This window comes from Puntigrus tetrazona, unplaced genomic scaffold (assembly GCF_018831695.1).
Source record: "Puntigrus tetrazona isolate hp1 unplaced genomic scaffold, ASM1883169v1 S000000657, whole genome shotgun sequence".
Classification (NCBI taxonomy): domain Eukaryota; kingdom Metazoa; phylum Chordata; class Actinopteri; order Cypriniformes; family Cyprinidae; genus Puntigrus; species Puntigrus tetrazona.
The window spans coordinates 5,405-26,359 of NW_025048278.1; the positions used below are offsets into that span (position 1 = coordinate 5,405).

Sequence of the window (20,955 nt, forward strand, 5' to 3'; positions counted from 1 at the left end):
ACTACATTTAAATCCACACAAAATATACAACCAGCACTAAGCAGATAATGTACAGACAGTACAAAAAACATCCCTGTGAAACAGGCTGAAATGTGCAATAAGTCTCCAACTTCCATTGGAAATTATCTCATTTTATATTCCTTTTTCTTTTATTGGTTTTCTTTGCCATTTCTTACCCTCATGTATTTCTTTTTAGGATTTTCTGATACCTAGTCAATGTCATAAACATTCTTTTCATAATTTTCTCATTAGTGCAAAATGATGTACATCCGTAATTTAGAATGCATACTCATCCTAGAATTTGGAAAAGGTATTCAACATTAAATGGGTTAAATAAAATAAGAACAGTTGCATTTGAAAATTATGCCAATCTATTCTCATTAATAACTTTTTTTTTATTATCTAATATAACTATGTAGAAATGCCTGTATATATGAAAAATACTAATTGGTTCATTATAATGTCACTTAACGGTTATTACAGACCAAATCGTACACAAAACAAAAACATATCCACAAACACGCTCTGATATTTAAACTTGAGTTTAACTGAAAATAATGGTAGATATTTTCCAGTTCCTGATTAACCCTCATTGTTTGGTCTGTGTATCATCTTTAAATGACTTCAGTAAACTGACTCCAGTTTCTATTAGGGATCTTTCAGTCAAGAGCAGGCAAAACAAAAAACCTGATTAAGTCTGTCCCAGCAGCAACAACTGCTACATCATCTGTGGAACTATCAAGTACAATCAAGTTTTTATTCTCTGAGCTGATTAGATCTTGGATTATGATAATATTAAAGTGCTTATATTTAATCGCAACTGGTCTGCGCATCGATATGAAAGATTACAAGTTTCCGAATGTATAAGTGCCATGTTCTGAAGGGATTCGCACCTTCTGACAGGACTAGACAAACACTAAGCGATGCTTTATTCTGTTGAGAGAAACGTCTGAGGGGATTTGAGAAGCTGATACAGTCACAGTTACTGAAGTTATTAAATCGTCTCAACTTCTTAAATCCTGCCATTCAAGTCATTGTCTTCACCCATGTTTATTAAAGTGCTCAGAGACTGCGGTTTACTTAATCAGAAGCATCTGAATTCAGAACCTCCGGCTAAAATTAAAACCTCAGAAGAAATGAAATTGGACTATTTTCTCCCTCACTTTACATTTAGTTCGTTTGAAAATGGAGTAAACAGTTTATCAGCTGTGAGCGTATGAGTCTTAGTGCAGTTAGAAAGAAAATGTCTCCTCAGGTTGGCAGAAATGTCAAAACAAATCCTGGCAATGAAATGAAGCGAAAGCCAGATGGATGGAGAGATGGGAAGCCCATGATTAGGCGTGTGGCGTTCTCAGCTGCTTTCATCCACCAGCAGCCCGTTGATACGCGGTGCGTGACCCTGCTGGGTCGCACCAGAACCAGTGGCCAGGCGACAGCTGAAGATGGCGTCGGCTGCCCACAGAACCATCGTTTTCCTTCGGGTTTAGCAGCTCGAGGCCCAGCCAGAGGCCAGGGCAAAGTCAGTTGTGCCAATGTAGCGGATGGTGCCCATCTCATTGGCACTAATTAGCAAGACCTGCATGCCCAGGTGGAGTTTGACAGTGCCATCTGAGCCAGAGGAACTGGTGGGTGCCACCCACCGGTTAGGCCCAGGGCCAGCGCTGCTGTTTGCCCTTGATGTACCCCAGCCAGCGCTGACTGTGCTCCAGCGTCGCCGCAAATTACTGGAGCGGTTCCTAGAGAGCGACAACAGAAGACAAAGAGAATCTGAGAACTGGATACAAGAATCTAATTAATATTACTGATGCACCAAAATTCTGCCACTTGAAATTTTGGTAACACTTTCTATGAAGCCTGTTTTTCAAAATACATTCTAAGTGTATTTTAAGGCATTATAATGCATAATGCCTTATAAACAACTTCATGAATAAGAAAGATGTCAATAAAACAGCTTGTTAACATTGTCATATAACCTTAAACCTTCTCAAGAAAGCCAATCTATAGCTCATAGTCAGCTAACCATGTAAATGTATTATATTTTTACTTAAAATTGATTTTGTTTAAATGAATGTTATAAAAAATAGTTTTTATGACAGCCATTATCAGAGGTGTAAAAGTACTCAAAACTTTTACTCAAGTGAAAGTAAAGATACTCAGTAAAAATCCTACTCAATTAAAAGTACAAGTATCTGGCCAAAAACATACTTGAGTAAAAGTAAAAAAAAAAAAAAAAAAAAAAGGATAACTAATTAATAGATAGTTAATACAACTTATCACAAAAAATATTATATTTAAATATTCATCACTGATTTTATTTGCATTCAATCTTGTGCAGTCAATATATCACACAGCTTATGGGTCTATCAAAATAGAAATAATAATGAATAATCTTTTAAGGGAAAAACACGACTTTGTTACCTCAGTATGCTTCCTCAGATTTGATACTGAACTGTTGGACCTAGACTTTTATCTGATGCAAAGCTACAACGTTTACTGGTTCTCACATAATGCATGCACATTTGAGCTTACATTAACCATATTTAATGTGCATAGGAAAAAGTATATTACATTTTTATTTTATTTGTTTTATATTTTTATTTACTTATTTTAAAATTATAAGAAGTGAAAAGTGTTTTTTTCTTCAGAAATGTAATCAAGTGAAAATAAATGTAGGTTTTTATTGCAAAGAAAAGTCCCCCAAAATTATACTTAAGTACAGTAATCAAGTAAAATTACTTAAGTATTTTACACTGTAGTCATAAGTTTATATTTCAACAACAAATTGGTGCAAAAAAGCGATGGAAACTTGTTTCCACCACTGAATAAATAAAGTTTCAAAGGTTCTGACTTAATTGCAATTGACTTATTTTTATTTATTCATATTTCAAATTTTTATTCATTCTTTTTTTAAATAACTCTGATAATTCTGAGAAAAGGCATAATTGGCAGAAAAAATATTGCATGTTTATCTTACAATTTAAACTTTTTTGTGCAATTATAAGTTTATATCATAATTCGAGAGTAAGTTGTTAAATGGAGTGTAACAATTACCATTTTGTATTTTAATTTATTATTTTATTTGTGCTTAATTTGCACTAATAAATGGCTAATATTCTAATATTCTAGTAATATACATGCTACTAAACAGCTAATAGGTGTCACTGTAAAAAAAACAAACAATGTTTTATTTGGGAGTTGATTAATCCAATCGATTGCTTGTTGATTAAATAAACTTTAATCTGAAAAATGTAATTTTGGTTTTGGTAAAAATTTATTTTGGTCATCATTAATTAATGCTAATGAATGTACATTTCTGCTTATTTTATATTAGTTAATTATTGTATATTAGTTAATTATAAGTTAAAATAACATTTTAGTTCCATTTAATTTGCAATGTATTTAAAAAATTGACCAGGATACTTGAGATATGGGCTTCTTTAAATGATGGTCTAATAAGACCTGACTATCCACTTAGCTGGTGTTGTCGATTATCTCAAAAACCATTGATAAAAATGAAATCCCATAATTATAATCACAACTACTTTATTATTCTCACCTGCTTGCTTGGCTTTGCGGCTTGGTTCCTCTGTGTGGCAATAGCTGAGGAAGTACTGAGAGTGCGTCGGATTCATTATTAAAGCAAACACAAAACATCCGCTGGAAAGTGACCAAATATTATTTTTATATGAAAAGGAATGCCTAAACTGTCTCCAGTCTTAAAAGCTTTGACGGAGAAGAGGGAATCAGACAGCAGACAACAGAATGGCTCACCTGTGAAGGAATAGTTCATCCGAGGCGAGGACAGCTCTGACAGACAGTCCACTGAGCCATGAATCCTGCTAGTTAAAACAAAGCGAATGTTCAGTATTACTTCTTCCACTGCACTTTTACAACTGACGCTCTGCCAGAAAACTGTCAAGATGCATTATTTTACCCTTGCGTATACTCCGTTAGCTGTCAAACAACAAATTTATCGCTTCAAAATAGTGACAGTCACATGGGTTTATTTTGACAAATGCTTGTCAAAATTGTCATAAACAATTTGACATGTAAATACGTGCTTAGGAACAAAATCGCAAACATATATACGTTAGGACGGAAAAAAAAGCAGAAGAAAGATTCTCCAATGGACGGGTAAAATCTCTGAAGTACACGTAAAATGGCACTCGAAACCCATTTTACTTTCATAATGTGATGCACTTCAGAGTGAAATAGTCTATTAGGAACTGACTGGATCGTGAAACATGATTGTTCCGTACCAGAACGTCGCCAGACTTAAATACTAGTTTGCTGTAATTGTTGAGGACTGTTCCTCTCCTGAAAAACCGCGCGGCACACACTGACTTGGCTGAAGGTACCCAGCGAGAGGCTTTTTCAAGAGGATGTGGAGCCTTTAGGTCTACTTAAGCACGGAGAACTACTCCAGTATGTTCACAATTTAAAAAGTATGACAATTTCAAATTTCAACAAAAGCGAATGTCTGCCATTTTACAGCCAGATTCAAATTAATACTACCATCACTTACTATAAACAAAGCATTTTTAGGGGCTGTATCTTAATAGTCATACTTCTTTGTAAAAGTATTGTCATTTGCTATTATTCCTGTAATCTTTGTTGACTAACATGAACAGAGACAATACATAAGACCAACAACAGCAGCCTAAAACTACAATAACATTACAATAACTACCGTTTATTGGTTAACAATATGTTCTCCGCTCCACATACAAGATGATGCAAGCTGAAAAGGAAGTTTTACTTTAGAAGAACATGCAATGATGAATGATGCACATTAAAGGCCCATTGACAAAAACTAAAATGGCGTTGTAATAATCATTCTAATTTCTAATTATATCCATACCACAACTGTGACTATAATAGTGCAGGGAATTGATATCACTTAAATCACTTTCAGAACTTTTTTTTTTTCTGATAAATAATAAAAAGAGTTGAAAGCCAATTAGAATCCACCAACTTTAAAAAGCTTGAATAATTAAAGAGGCAGGTGAAATAAATACAGTCTATGCTTATAATAAACTTAACTATTATTGACTAATGATATAGAGAATTAATATAACTAAAACTATATTAGCATCCACACCAACAGTCACTTTTTAGAGGTTCCCATACACTTTATTGCATGCTCGTGGAGATGGATTCTTTTACTAAAAATACAGTTCCCTTCTTTCCACAGATAAAAGCCATATACATCTTGGATGGCACTGGAGTGAGTAAATGATGAGAGAATGTTCATTTTTGGTCAGAAAATTGCTTTAAGACCAGAGGCATGCATTTCGTAAGTAAATAGGGTCTATTTTGATTTCAGTTTGACTTCTAACAAAAAAAAAAAAAAAAAAAAAAAAAAAAAAAAAAAAAGTAATCTTTCTTGGTTCAGCTGTGGCTGCCCGAGGGTTAATTAAGAAGTCTGAACGAGAAAAAAAAAAAAAAAAAAAAACTTCTAGAACAATATGCTTATCAGTCAGTCAGTCGCTTTACAGAAATGCAGTGAGAAAGAAAGAGAGGAGTATGGCATAGGTGAATGGTTCTGAATTAAGAATATATGATTCATGACAGATGGAGAAGATATGAACATTGATCATTTGTTGAATAACCACCAGGGGAATAAAGCCGTAAAAGGTACAGAGGGGACAAATGGAGGGCAGACAGCTGATGATGGGAAGGATTAGAGCCATAATAGAAGACTGACTGAAGAAAAGTAAATTGAGTAAGAAAAAGAGGCTTGATTTTAATCAAAAAGAAAGTAAAAGGAAGAGGTAATTCCTTTTCCAATATCCTCCCGTCAAATTTATTAAAAAAAGTCAAATATAAACTATGGTCCACCTTCTGAGGTACTTTGAATAGTTTAGAATATATAATATAATATTATATAACAGTAAGTATATTATAAAATAAAAAAATGGCACAGCTAATTTATATAGTGCTGATATGTTATTTGTCTAAAAAAAGTTTATTATGCCCAAAATGTCCAGTTATTTTATCAGAGATCCCATCTTGGGATCTCATTTTAAATGTCTTCCGAGGACAAGGGCAGGGCAGTTATTTTCTGTAGGGGCCGTTACGTCCCTCATGCAGAAATGACTTGCAAATGTCGATGCACAATCTTATTAATGCTTCTGTACAGAAAGGTCAAAATGTCCATCCAACAATCAAAGACACAGTCGGCTTAGAAATAATCATAGTAAAAGTCAGCAAGACACCAGAATTAAGACTCTTAAGATGCTATTACGGCCGCCAAATTCTCCACGGCACACTTGCCTCTGAACTCGTGAGGTGGGCGAAGACTCCGTGTTTCGGGGGACAGCTGAAGTATCGTACTCCTCCAACTGATCCGTCATTCTTTCCGCTCGGCTTGTCCAACTCAATCCCCAACCAAAATCCTGTCAGGGACACAAACACACACATTGTACAAGCAGACGCATTTTGAGAAATGTAGCGATTTTCTCGCCGACCTGAGCTTGGGTAAACAATCTCCAATCTGTCATCTCTCAGTACAGCTCTAGCCTAAACAAACGAATACCAAATCCTGCGATTTGAGTAAATCCAGTTATTCCTTCCAAAAAGCTTTGTAATGCTTTGTAATGCAAGGACAAACAAACAGTTGCTTTTTAGTAAGCAAGGCACAGAGCGCAGGGTGAGCGTTATTCTATGAATGTCTGAAAGGTAGATGAAAGGGCACATTGAGAGGAAGATGGATTTCACCTTAGGGCTTTCAGTACCCCATCAATAAAACTCCACGAATAAGGCAGATAAGATCCATGTTCTTTTTCTAAAAAAACATAAATGGCAAGTCATTACTGTCTGGTTGAATCTTTACTTCCAAATGAGGGCACTTAAATCCAGTTCTTCTCTAGCAGCAAACTTTAAGATAACTACTTGCTTAGAGCAAATGAGCAAATCCACTGTTCAGTAGGCTCATTCAACAAGTCCAAAGCCTTCATAAGTGACTATCGACCCTTGGCAAACCAGAACTCGGTTTAAAAAAAAGCTGTTGAGCTTCACAACATGCACTACATGTGTTTCATTATAGAAGCGTGATGGTGTTAGAAGGGGACGGAAGTGCTTACGGTATTGCATGTCTGAAATGTAATTGATTTGTGATAATACAATATGGTAATGATACTGGTCTTCAAATGTAAAGCAGGGCATTTCCAAGATCTACACAGCCTCCAAATATGACAAAAAAAAAAATAATAATTTGAAGGAAAATTTATAAAGAAAAAAACTTCATTACACTTTATTTTAGGGTCTCTTTATGCTTTATGCTTATAAGCATGCATATTAGAAGAATATTAGCTATTTATTAGAAATAAAGAATCTTTCATTAAAAATATTCTAATTATTATTTTAAGCCTTAACTGAGATTAACCATTTTAAATTATTATTTCTATATTCAGTAATATTTTTATTTGAGTATTGATTAAAACATTACTAAAAGGTAACACTATATGGTATGGTCTCATAATCTAGCAGTTTAATAATGTGTATATATATATATATTATATATATATATATATATTATATATATATATATATATATATATATATATATATATATATATTTTTTTACAACTAGTACTGTAAACAATTGCATTAACAAAATTTAAAAATATTTGTATCATGGATATAATGTATTTTATTATACACTGTCCCTCCTGTGTCCGCATCTAGCCAATATAATACCTGCCAAAATAAATGATCCCAGAGCTCCTGGAAATCTGTTGTTCAGCTTTTGATTTGATGAAATGGCTGAGCTGCCTGATACATGAAAGTGCTCTCTGCACAAACCTCAGAGCCGAGTTCAACAGCACTCAGCGGTCATTAATTAGCGTGCAGGAACAAGCGTGTTTAAGCTTTTTATGCCAATAGTTCAGCTAATCTAGTTTCCCAAACCACACACCAGCAGCATTCAGTCACAATTACTCAATCGCATGTTATTAAATCAAATGTATTTAACTTTGTGGATAAATTTGATAAAAATAAAATAACACAAGCCCCAGTAGTTAATACGGTTATGGGTCAGCTCATGTGCACAATGGCACAGTGGCTTATTCAATACAATACAAATCAACTATGAAAATTTAACGTCCCAGGAAGAATAAACAGCATATTGAGCTGTTTGCCTAGCTTCAAGTATTAAAACCAATGCGTTTCATTCCACAGTGGCCATAAAGTGATAATGTACCACTGAAGCACAACTGCGACCGGATTCTTGACTATGGTTCATCCACAATCAATCATAAACAATATTAAATCGAGTTTTTTCTGTATACCAATCTGTGTGAACCCATGTTTGTTCTCCAGCCAAACACTGAAACATCTTGAATATTTCAAATAACTCCTGACTCAATAATCTTCACAAAAATTGATTTTATATGTCGTTTTGTTTTGTTTTATTAAGGAGCTCATCAAGGCTGTATTTCTTTGATCCAAAACAGTCAAGCTAAAAATAAATATTGTGCAATATAAGCGTTTTTGTTCTAATATTGAGTTTTTATTACTTATTTATTTCATACTATTTACAATAATACACCCCCCAAGCATTCATCTGGATAATCTGGCCCAAACAAAGAGGCCTGGAAAACAAGTAAGTGTCCCTAAAATCCTCCAAAACATCTAGTGTACTTTATACGGCAGTAAATACAGCAAATAACTTCACATAATGCTCAAGAACTGCTGAGTTCACCTGAACCCCAGCCCCATTAAGTGAATAACCTTTATGTGGTATACGTTTGAAAACTGCTGCATTCAACTTAAAGACTTAGCAGCGTAGCAAATATAAAATCCCAGCAGACTGACAGGTAAAGTGTGCGTTAAGCGAATCTGAGTGGCTGGCCTTTTACTCATTTATAAAATGTTTCTCTCTCCATTGTGTAATATTAGACGTCTTTGAAACATTTATGCTGCTGCTGAAATATGGCTTTAATTCATTCAGAGGGTACATAACGGAGAGCAATTCAAGCACATTGGCAAAAAGACAAGCCATCGAATTTCTCTAAATGCGCAATTAACCCTGACCTGTAATGCACTTTCCAGAGATATCGTACACTGCAGGAGGTTATTAGAAAGGCAATAGTGTCGTACCTGGAGCAAAACTGGTCTTGCCGTAATATCGGACAACTCCTGTCCTTTGTCCCACCACCAATACACGCTCCCCCAAATGCACCTCTAGACTCTCTTGCGCTGTGCTGCTGGCTGAAGGGGTCCTGCTGCGAGCAATCCCTGATGAAAGGATGTAATCGGTGTAAAAAAAAGTTTCATTATCTCTTCACTTTATGCTAAATCAGACACTTTTTTGGTAAAATCATGATCTCTTACACTGTAGAATCGCCATCCAATTATCCTAATAAATTACCACTATATGGATGATCCTTCTACTATTAATATCCATCTAAAAGGTTAAACATATTACATTCAAAATGCAAGAGAATGTAAGTGAAGCTGCAACGGATAATGTATCTTATATATCATACACTAAAATGATAAATGTATCATCAATTTCATGTGTCAAATGACCAAATATGTAGGAAGGTTACTTGGAAAGGTTACAAACACTTAGAAAGTTTAAAAGTTTAAATTAAGTAAATAAATACATTTAAATTAATAATAATAATTATTATTAGTTTTTAAATCTGAGAGAGTGCTGGCCATCCAGATTTATCAAGAAAATTATCAAGATTTTCCCAGTAAGAGGCTACTGTAGCTACATATTTTTTTAGAAATGCAAGCAGGGAACAACTTTAAGAAATGCAAACAGGGTTCTCAAGTTTATGAAATTGATGCAACAATTCTTATACTATCTCAAAGACATTTCTTTTAAATGTATAGCACAGTAATGAAGGCAGCTAAGTGTGGTAGATAAAGCCAAACAAGGAAGACTATTAATAATCTTTCATTGCGCAGAAAAGTATCCTAATCTGAAAGGCTTCAATACAGACCAGCACAAAAACGCTTATGCGCATCCCGTGTGCAGAACGATGTGCTTGAAACAACATGGAGTCACAGCGGGCAGGCTGCGCAGCCCTCCGAGTCCGCATAGAAAACTTTAAAGAGGAAGAGATGTTGATGCGTGGTGTATTAAATCTGCGCGATGCTATATTGAGCATTTCTCTTGACAGCTTTAAATCTCTTATTGAGTGCTCTTTAGGAGAGTTTAACTGTTTTGAACTGAACGTGACGCGCAGTTTGAGTGCTGAATGGAGGATGACTTATACATTACTATCAGTCTATTTTCCTATTTGATGCTGTTTAGTGGTTTGACACAATCTGTATTGTTAAAAGCGCTGTAGATAAAAGTGATTGATGACAGACAGCCGCAGCTGAGAGAAGAGTTTAGCGAACTTGAATATAATGACAAAATATTCATCTGCACCTCACACTGAACAGCTTCAAAACACTTGAAATGTAGTGCACAAGCATTTTATGGGGCTTTATAATGTTTATTTTGCCTTTCTTGGGGCTCGATGATATCACGGAATAGTTAGTGTACGAACGATATCGGATCTGGATCCGTCTCGTCTGATCGATACCTGATCCACAGAAAATGACCTGATACCGATCCTGATCGATGCATTCCTATCTGTAAGTGCTGTGAATAGCGCACAGCAGAGCATGAGTCAGCAAAGGGATAATGCATTATTAAGTAGTTTTTTTGGATAATCAACTCAATTATGTTCACATATTTGCTGTGGGATTAGTCTCTGTGGGTGACGCAAGACCGTGTTAAGAATCTAATCCCTCCTCAGGGTTCATTTTGTGTTAATGTTATTGGACATTATTATTTAAAATACAAATACAAAATCCTGTTTACTGTAGACAGCAAAAAACTAGACTTTGAAACGAGGAGATACCAGAGTATGGTGTTGCGGTGAGGGAACGGGTGGGAGGGGGAGCAGATCTGGTGCTAGGAGGGGTCCTTTCCTGCCATGGCCTCAGCGGTGGTCTTTGACGTGGGAGTGGCCGCGGTGGTCGTCTGGATGCTTGTCTGGAGTCCAAAGAGGACGAGAGGTAGAACAACTGCGTGAAAGAAGACCTGTACAGACAGATAGAACGGAACTATATAACTATATATAAATCTTCTCTTGGAAGTAAACATTTCTTGGTGGTGCCACCGAATCTACAGTAACTCCAGAAAAAAAATGCATCACGATTTGATGAATACAATTTTACATTCGTTTTTCCTACACATCTTTTTGCCCCACATTACCATATGGAACAGACAAATTACTCCCAGTTACCATTAACCTCTCCTCCTTCTTGCCTGTATAATATCTCACTCAAGGGATATCACTTCTATTGGTATTCGCCATGTTGTGTTACTCATTTGCATAAAGTTAAACTTTAACACATCGACATTGGTCGCCGCCACTCATGTCACGTAATACTGCCAACTCTCGCTGAAAATTACTGACTTCAGGTCACTTTGTCACTGCAAATAGCTGTCAGTGTGAATGTCGCTTGATGAGCCAAGTGTTAAAGGTTCATAACGCTGCAATCGGTAATTGCAGGAGAAGCATTACATGGATTAGCGCTAAAATTAATTCAGCTAAGCTCTATAATGTCACTAAGTGGTCAAACCAATTAAATAATTAACCAGTGATTATCATACTAAATAATTAGCATGATAAACCAGGTGAAAAACCTCAACGAATATGAGCAGCACAAAAATCTGTCCTTGCACTGAAAAAATAAATGTTAAAACTGAACAGTCGCAAGTACCCAACATAGCAATTGAGGCTTGCCAACATCTAAAGGTCACGTGACATGTTATGAGAATGCTGCTAAACAATCTGCTTCCCAGCTGACTTCAGACTGAGTGAATTTCAAACTATTTATTTTGGGTGAATGACAAAACTTCAAACGCCCTGGAAAAATAACAGAAAATAACATTTCTATTTTTACTTACTACAGATTACTGGAAGAGCGGCCATACTAATACAATGTTACTTCACAGAATTTTGGGTAACGCTTCTCGATTACCTTGTTGTTTTCATGTGTTTATATTACAGATGCACATGCAGCTAAAAGAACATGGTATATAAAGTCTGCAATTCTGTGAACTAGGCATTTGACATTCATGTTGAACTGTAAAAAATGTAATTCAATAAAATAAAAATTGTCAATTACATTCTGATTCCTAGGTATGGCTCAGTAATGCAAGTCTCAGGTGGTAAAATGTAAAGTTGTATACACAGATTAAACGGTTTGTTCAAAATTGTTGCTTTAAAACTAATAAAAACTAATTTACCAATAGACACTAAATGAAATGCAAAAATCGCTTTATTTAATTATTTTAGCATTTCAGGCCTTTCATATGGAGTCTTTGAAGCCTGCCTGAGTTCCAGCCAAATTTTAATCTTGTGGAAGCATGGAAAAGTGCCCAAGTCTTGGCAGAGTACATGAGACATCTAACAAGACCTAAAAACTTTATCTACCGCACTTAAAGGACCAAGAAATAGGCCACACAAGAGAAGCAGCTTTAACCTTCCAGCCCTTGAAAGCAGTTTGGAATGAGGGCTCTCATTAAGCCATCATATTCACAGACCTTCATGGGCTAAAGAGTTCATTAATGCAGTGAGTTTAGAGGCTAATTGATAAGCGAGAGCCAAGACTTTTGGAACGGACGTTAATGCCCCCAAACACAGTCTGTTAAAATACAAAGTCCAAAAATGTTATCTCAGACCAATGTATTAGCCCACCCTCGTTTAAGAGGTGGCAGTGGTATGTAGAATGAATTAAAATCCAAGGACATCTTCTTTTAACTGTACTTGAAGCTAGAGACATAGCTTCAAAATGAAATGAAAAGCACACTTCTAAAAGGTAGAGTTGAAGACAGACTTATTTCCATTATATAACATAACATCAAAATACAATCTCCTTTAAAGAGCAGGTCGTATGAGTTTTTGAAAAGTATCTCTTTTGCGGTTTTTAACATGGCTATCCTTAAAGGAAAACTGTCAGCAAAGTTGTTAATCAGAAAAAGTGCTTGATAAAGATATTGTCTCTACAAAGAGAGCATTAATTTTGAATTGGCTTAAGGTAATAATTCTTCAGAACACAATTTCAGATGATATTTCAGATGAAAACTGGGAGACTTGTGACTGTTCCATTGACTGCCAAGTAAATTGCACTTTCAAGGTCCAGGAAAGAATGAAAAACATCATCAGAATACTCCATCAATGGTTCAATCTGAATATTATGAAGGGACAAAAATAAAAAAACAAACAAATTTAATGCACTTTTTATTTGAGGCAAGTTACGTTAAATGATGTTAATTTAAATGACAACTGTTGTCTAAACTAAAAATGTTTAGGCAGCGGGGTAACAAGTAATTTCAAGTTGAAACAACGTCACTGGGTGCAACGTATCTGCACCCCCCCAACCTCCCATCACCTCAATACGACATTGTTTATGATGCAATCCTGTGTGGAATTACATTTCATACAATCAGTCTTTTCAAAGACTTCTGGAGTTTGGACGCCAGTTTCTCAGCATCATATAAATCATGTAAAACAGGAAATGTGCATCATGTTCGAAATCACAAAAACAAAAGCATCAGAATCATTAGTTCTGTACACGAGGCCCACACAAAGAATCAGCATCTATTGGAGTGTTTCAACACGCAGTCCCCAAGGACCCCTCAAAATGCTAATATATGCACAGTGAGCACACCAAAACAACCAAGATCGTGTCATCCCTGACCTTTACAAACATTATTAAGACTAACCAGTTCAATATTAACGCTGGAATAAATATCATGAAAAGACAAACAGTGGAAACAGTTCATGTTATACTTTACTAGAACAAAAGTCTGATAAAATATAAGCAAATGTTTAATAAATTAAACAGGTTGGTCATTGGGGTAAACACCAAGTAATTGTACAATTAAATATGATATACTTTAAACAAACCAATGTATAAAAGATCCAGATATTTGAGAGACAGAAATAAAGAGAAAAAAGAAAACAGGAGTGATACGGTTATGAGGAGCTGTAGAGTGATTATGAAAATGAAGTATTCCTAATATTAAATTAATAAACTGTAATTATACAATAATAAAGTATGAGGTTTTTGGGAACCAACTTTTAGTTTCTTATACAGACATTATACAGACATCAACATTTTCTCTATCAAATACATCTGCTACATAGTAAAGAAAAAGAGATTTTCACTTTAAAGTTTTAATTAACTTTGCCTTTGTGAATCTTGAAGAGAAACAATTTCAGCATCCTTAGGATATAAAGCTTGGAAAAATTGTGCATTGTGCTTTGCTGAACATAATAAACACTAAAGAATGCCAAGTAGCAAAATGGAAATGAATTATAAAAGTGTCCGTGAAATCTGGTTCACTCAATTCAAATGGGGTATACGTGGAGTGTTTTAAAGACGCCCCAAAATGAAAGCACAACATGCACATTAAAATCTTACAATTCATTCTTATGCAGCCAAAACATTTATGGCCCACCCTAAAGCAAAAGCATTAAACGCGCTAGACTCATCATCTGTTTTTATGGAACGCATTGCTCAAAGAAATATCCTTTATCATGCTGAAATCAACAAAACAAAATGGCCATCAAATATAAAAAGTTCTCTCAGTTTGCATATAGTTGGACTTTTGGAGATCTTTTAATATGAACTTTTTATTGTTATTATTTTCTTGAAAAATGATCTTCCACTAAATATCAACAGTTTACATCAAAAGTGAAATTAAGACGGTTATACAACCACATAAAAAAAAATTAAGATTTAATGCAAAGGGTTACAGTGATAACAAACACACCACTTCTCCTCCGTTCTTTTCATGACAAATTACTGCCAGTCTGTTCAGCCTGATGTGAGAACTGCTCATTAAGTTTGGCTTCATTGGACAATCAATCAACGGGGAACATGGAAATCCACCACAGTCCACTATTCAAATCGCCTCAGGGATAGAAGTGAAAAAGAAACACCTTGAAAAGGCACTGATTAGAGGACAGCATGCAGTTGTCGTTTCTTCTGTGGTGGCCGAGAGGATGGTGACATCGTTAAAGTGTCATTTTAAAAGACGACGTGTTGCTTGGATATGGTTTTTGTGAGCGTGTTGGAGGTGCACGCGGTGGCATTCTTCTAATTGTGTGTTTAAATGTGCGTCACATTTGGAGTCTGTCCATGAGTGACTCACAAGTACCCTACGGAGCGCGCTTTCTGTCGCCTTTCTAGGATGTTCATATTAGGCTTAATGTGCCCAGTGTGACTCAACCCCTCCCAATCAAAGTGCAGAGAAGAACGTGACAAAGAGGTTTAGGAACAATGGGTGGGCATAACAAAGCTGTCGATAAAATATAATTGTGCTTCTCTGAAAAGATGTGATAATTCTCTCAGGTTCATATCTATGATATGGAAGGATATACTGGACTTCTTTCAAAAGGAATTGCAAATTGTAATTTTAATTGCCTTTTCCCACATGTGAGCGTAAATTGCGATAATCCGAATGCAAATCTTGAATTACCGTATGCATTTCTGCTTTTGAGATTGCACAGTGACTCAGTTCAAATGAAAAAGCCAAGTCCATTTGCAACTGTACTCCCATGTCTTACTAGATATGAGTCATATTTAAATTATGATATTAATTACCACATTTGCTTTTCACTTTCTCTGCGTTATGCATGTAAACTGCCACAACTTAAATGGAATCGTGATTCCTTTTTACGTTATCATTTCCTATGTCTTTACAGAAAGCTGTCGAACAATGTGAGGAGGCGGGACTGTAGTAGGGAGGTGTTTCTATTGGGAGATAACATCACTGACAGGTGTCATTATTACAAATTATTATTATTATTATTTACATGGTTAACATAATTATTTAAAATCTTATGCCTAAATATAATGTAATAATATTTTTATCATTACAAACCCAGTGTGTAAATTTAATTGTGGTGTACAGTTTAAACTAGTCAACAAGAATAACTTTATTACTTATTTATAAACAGTTAATAAAGAGTTACACTTTTTCAGGACGTAACTACAGACACGCACACACACAAATCGGGATGATAAAACCAAAGAGGGGAAGTAGAACAAACATTTGTCGTATTACAATGCCTTAAGGGCTCTTCATAAAAGTGCTATTGCCACACAAAGCTATTGAGATCCATATGTCTGCATTTAGCTGTCTGAGTGGACAATACCTGTGCCCTAGAGGAAGACACAGTAGAAATGCTCGTCTCTGATATAATAGGCAAACAGATCAACAATGTTACATCAACCTGGTCAAGTCAAGTCAACACTCGCCACACAGAAAGAGCAAGGCAACGTCTCTAGTGTAACAGAGGTGATGAGAGAAACTGCTGTATATCAGCATTAGTGCACTAATGGAAGTCTGTGTGGGTACGCTACCTCTCTTCGCAGACGGGTATTATGAGAAATGAAAGTCTCAGCAGGTTACAGGATATTTAGGTGTTACGTATACTGTACTTAAAAACGATGCCCTTAGAACTGTGTGTGGGTGATATGATTATCAGTCTTTTTTTTCCAATTTTTCTTTGAATGTACAAAATTGTATGTGTCTATGTGTTTGTTTATGTAGTTATTCACTAATGTATTTAACATCATGATTTAAGACAGAGACATCTTAGGTCCTGTCATAAGCTATGTTTCCATCGCATGTTTGGATTGTAAAAAAAAAAAAAAAAAAAAAAAAAAAAAAAAAAAAGAATGGAAACGCCAAGATGCATATAAATTCTAAAAATTCAAAACCTTATGCGCATATTTGAGCAGGATCAGCTTTTTATCTAATCAGAAAAAATGTGCATGAACTAAGATAAAAGGGAAATGTGCAATGAAAACATTAATGTGACTTTGCACTATGAGACAGGATAACTTGAACGATCTCGTTCATACAGCAACTATATGTTGTTATGGTCATTCTGAAATGAATGAGCAAAGTCTGTTGTCTAAATATTTTGGTATAAGCATTTTACAAAACTGCGTTCCCAAACAAAAAGCACTGACTATATTTATTGTTTTTCATCAGCTCGCTCTAAGGCGGAAGTAGGCTAGTTTGCCTATATTATATTCAGTGCCTTCTCCTTTAAAATGTTATCCTCTAAAATAAAGTATAGGCTAGAATATGATATGAAACCAATAAAACGCATTCAAATAGTATCATATCAGCAAGAGACGTTATACTGAAAATCGGCATGACATATCAGCCAAGTTGATATTGATACATAAGCATTGATCAAAAGAAAGACTGCAAGTTTAATATTGCTTTTATCAAAATTAGTTCAACAAAAGGAAATACAATATTGTGTATCTTACATTTTCAGTAAGTATGTTACATCAACCTCCCTTGTATGAAATCCCTCTGGGTTTTTCTGTCACGTATGATAATACAGGAAGACTTTAAATGAGTCATTTGTCCTCTTTCATTTGTATACGTGACAAAAGCAGAGTTTATGCATGTTAGTGTGATTCACTACACACATCGGTGGGTGTCACATCTGTATAAATGGGCCCTGGGGTGAAGGCTGTAATGGCACACAAGTGACATTAACTCCCTCAATGATTCCTCAGTGCTCACACAGCTTTTTATAGTCCCTACAACCCCAAAGGGGACATAATAAAGTGGTAATGCCAACTGCTTTATCACCACTATTGCAGTTCACACTTGTGTAAGTTTATTTATCAAGCAGGTCCTCTGGGATGGTAATTAGCTTTGAGTCCGTGGTGGCGCTGGGATGCTCCTGATATTGGGTTTGTGAGATGTAAAGGGGATCATTAAACAACCGGGTCAATGAGAAATGTACCTGTGTTGACCTTGGGCGTGACCCGAGCCAAATCAATCCGTCTTGGGTGGGGGACAGGAGCAGTGGGCTGGCGGGGACTGCTTTTCCGGCGTTCCGATAGTTTGCTAACTTTAGAAAGGGGGGCGAATATTCCTGGAAAGGGGCGGAGAGAAATGATTTTGTTCAAAAACAGACATCACCAACTATACATATTACATATGTTTAACAAGATTAATATCACTGGTCTAATTGGATTCAGCGATCTGTGCTAAGTTATGCTAAAAGTGCTTTCGCCAGATTCGGTGATCGGCTGAATTGATTCCAAAACGGTAAAACTCGACTCATTAACTCTGGGGGAGTTGGAGAATGAGCCTATTTCCGAAAAAAGTGTCCGAAAAACATAACTTTTTGCAAGTATCATTATGCGAAAAAAAGTTTCCAGTTGGTAAGTTACTCTTACCGTGTTTAATCGGGCAGGTGAAGTACTGAACGCCAGCTACTGATCCATCATTCTTGCCCACTGGTTGGTAAAGCTCCACTCCAGCCCAAAGACCCCCAGCAAACTCCGTACTGCCGCAGAACCGCAGAATCCCAGCCTTGCAAAACAAGCGACAGCCAGAGAGTAAACTAAGATTTACACTTTTCCCTAATGCATTCAATCACGGGACCACAGGAGCATCCTGCTGAAACACTTTAACAAACGGAGGGGAGGCTCTGTGGGGACAGTGTGAGAAATAGTTTTCTGGCCGCGTGGGCTGCCGAGGCGATAATACATGTTCAATAGACCTGTTTCACGCTCTCTTTATCTTGCTCCGTACTCCGGAGGGCAATGAAAAGTGATTACTTCTTTATTCCAGAAACAAACAAGCACATTCGCACACAGCGGCACGTATTTAGGCCCGTTCGACCGGTCGCCGGAGAGCCGACCTTGTTTTCTTATGCGCCGACATTCATAAACAGGCAAATGAGCTTGGATAAAAATAACGTTAAATGTAAAATGGGGATCAAAGAAAGCCAGGGGCGCCAAGGATCCCTGAAGATAATGGGGTTTTGATTAGCCAATCTGCAGATTCTAGGCACTCTGCTCACTTTAGTCCCAATGTGGCGGAGGATTTCATTAATGGATAATTTGGTGTGTAGGTAAGAGCGGGCGGGAGTCAGCCAAAAAAAGAAAGAAAAAAAAGAAAAATGTAAAAAGAATTCGTTCTGCGATGACAATACAGATGAGCAAGCCCTTTAGTCTCTTTACTCTTCTTTCAGTTTTCTGACCCACTATTTTCTGTACCCTCTGCAAATGGATTTGAGAGCCCCGGCTAAATCTCTGTCCATTACTGATGATGTCACAATGGACTGCAGCTTGCAATGCGGCTGCCTTTTAGCTGTAGTGAATCGCAGACGGTTATACAGAATGTAGGACAGATTTGATTGCGTGGCAGCTTCAGGATACCATTCAATGACATTTTAGTTCTTGGCTGGGAGCAGTGCATGAAGTCATTTCTTTCCGACAACTCTCATTTTGCAGAACATTGTGTGGGGGTGCACCTGTTTCTATGAAATTTGATTTCTCAATTGCTCCAATCAATATCAATCACAGCAAACCTGTTACGTTTGAACTCTAGCATCTGTAAGCCATCTTTATATTTGAGGTGAGGACCAACAAGCACACACATGTCCTTGATTTTCAAAGCAGATATACATTTTATACAAATTTGCTGCCAATGTGAATCTTTAAATTTAGTTTGCACTGACCTAACACATTTGCATAATCACTGCATTTAAAGCAAATCAAATACCTTGCTGATCATGGTTTTTAAGACATGTAAATAAATTATTGTACACACATAAAATGGCCCCACAATGACTTTTCATTGCTAGACACACACACAAAGGGGTCCCTCAAAATATTAAGACACATATGCTACAGAAAAAGCATTATATAATAAAATATAAGATTACAAACTACTGAACAAAATCTTATGACCAGAGGAAACATTACAAGTATTTATATTTCATGCTGGTGGATCGTAACCAGGTTATGCGGTACTGCTTCAAAATGCCAAAAGAAGAAACAGGGCCAAGAGACAAAAAATAGTAAATAGGCAATTTATTAAAAAACTGTATTTAAACTCAAACAGGCTGTTCATCAGCTGATCAAAAGTTCAAGAGCATAGATTCAAGAGCATAACTTAAAAAGTTCAAATCTGCACAAAAATGTGGCTTTCATGTCATTTTTCTTCAGGCAGTAACACTGTCATCCTGTCGTCCTGTTGAAAGACCCAGTCATTACCGCTCAGACAAGGTCCTCAGTCTAGAGGGATGCACCTGCAACATGTCCACATACTTCACCACTGTTTGACGCCCCTGCACAACATGAAGATCCATTATCCCACTGAAGGAAAAAAGCACACCAGATCATGATGGAGTCTCCTCCACTGTGCAATGTAGAAAACATCTTCAATGGGATTTCTTTAACATGCCAGTAACGTTGGAAGGCATTAGGACTGCTAAATGTTTCTCATTAGAGAATAACATTTTCTTCCACCTTTTAATGTCTCATGTTTGGTGCTATCTTACAAATTACAAACGGGCAGGTTTGCGTCATAGTAGGAGAGGAATCCTTGTTTCACAGATACCGTCTTACTGTTATTGAGCTGCAGTCAGCATCTGTAAGGGCCTTAATTTGGGTTGAGGATCAGCCTGTGTCTTTACGGACAGTCTGTCAGATTCTCCGGCGCAGAGCAGGTGATTTTTTTGGTCCCATAACTCTCAGAATCTTATTTGGCAGTGATCGGATGTTGTGAGTGGGGCTCAACAATCCTGCCACACTAAAAGACTACTTTTTGTTTTTGCCATCAGGAAATCATGACATCGTTACTGCCTGAAGAACAATGACATAAAAAAACTTAAACTTTTGATCAGCTTATGAACAGCCTATTTGAGTTTAAATTAAGTTTTTTAATTTTTTTTGTCTCTTGGTCCTGTTTCTTCTTTTGGCAATTTTAAGCATTGCTACAAACTGGTTACAATCCACCAGCGTGAAACATAAAATCTTGTAAAGTTTCCGTGGTCTTAAGATTTTATTCAGAAGTGTATACTTAAATAAGTACACCCTGTTAAAAATGCTTAAGCTCAACAAACTTGTACACTGACATGCATGTTAAAATGATGTTAA

General features: G+C 36.3%; 1 pseudogene; it reads right to left on the reverse strand.

Moving 5' to 3' along the window:
• Positions 1 to 1,351: 1,351 nt before the first annotated feature.
• LOC122334866 overlaps positions 1,352 to 20,955 on the reverse strand; it is a 36,506-nt pseudogene continuing 16,902 nt past the window's right edge.